A 554-nucleotide genomic window follows, 5' to 3' on the forward strand; every position below is an offset into this window, starting at 1 on the left:
CTTGCCAAGGACATTTCAGCATACAGATGGAGAAGATTGGGGATTGACCCGGCAACCCTCATGTTGGAAAACGACCACTGTAACTCCTAGGCCACACCGTCCCTTCTCAAGTGCCATTTAATTGCTACTTTATTTTGTTCACAGTATAGTGAGAAAGATTGTTTGTGTGATATTCATATATATATATGTGACTAGAGCAAGCACATAAAGGATAAAGGAGAATACCAGGAGTGGGGATCGAACCCACGAGGGCATTTTGCCCATTGGATCTTAAGTCCAACGCCTTAACCTCTCGGCCATCCTGGTACATACTTTCTACCAAAGAGAGATTTCCACTCCACCGTTTCATTTAAATTACCGTTTCAGGCCTAAACGGAAAAGGCCCATTAATCGTCTCTCGACCCCTCAGATTTATGTTGAGACTCTGTGGAGGAGCCTGACCCAGAGGTGAGGAACCACTGAATTAAACCTGCTCGCTGTATAAAGAGTAGTTAAAACACACACACACACAAACACACACACACACACTCATGCATCGCTATGAATAATGTAAT

At 43.7% G+C, this 554-nt stretch overlaps 1 non-coding gene across 1 annotated transcript; it reads right to left on the reverse strand.

The window, feature by feature from the left end:
• Positions 1–222: 222 nt before the first annotated feature.
• Positions 223–306, reverse strand: trnal-uaa (transfer RNA leucine (anticodon UAA)). Its single transcript has one exon. It is a non-coding gene; the product is annotated as a tRNA-Leu (tRNA).
• Between the last annotated feature and the right edge of the window lie 248 nt (positions 307–554).

This window comes from Platichthys flesus, chromosome 7 (genome assembly GCF_949316205.1).
Source record: "Platichthys flesus chromosome 7, fPlaFle2.1, whole genome shotgun sequence".
Lineage (NCBI taxonomy): Eukaryota > Metazoa > Chordata > Actinopteri > Pleuronectiformes > Pleuronectidae > Platichthys > Platichthys flesus.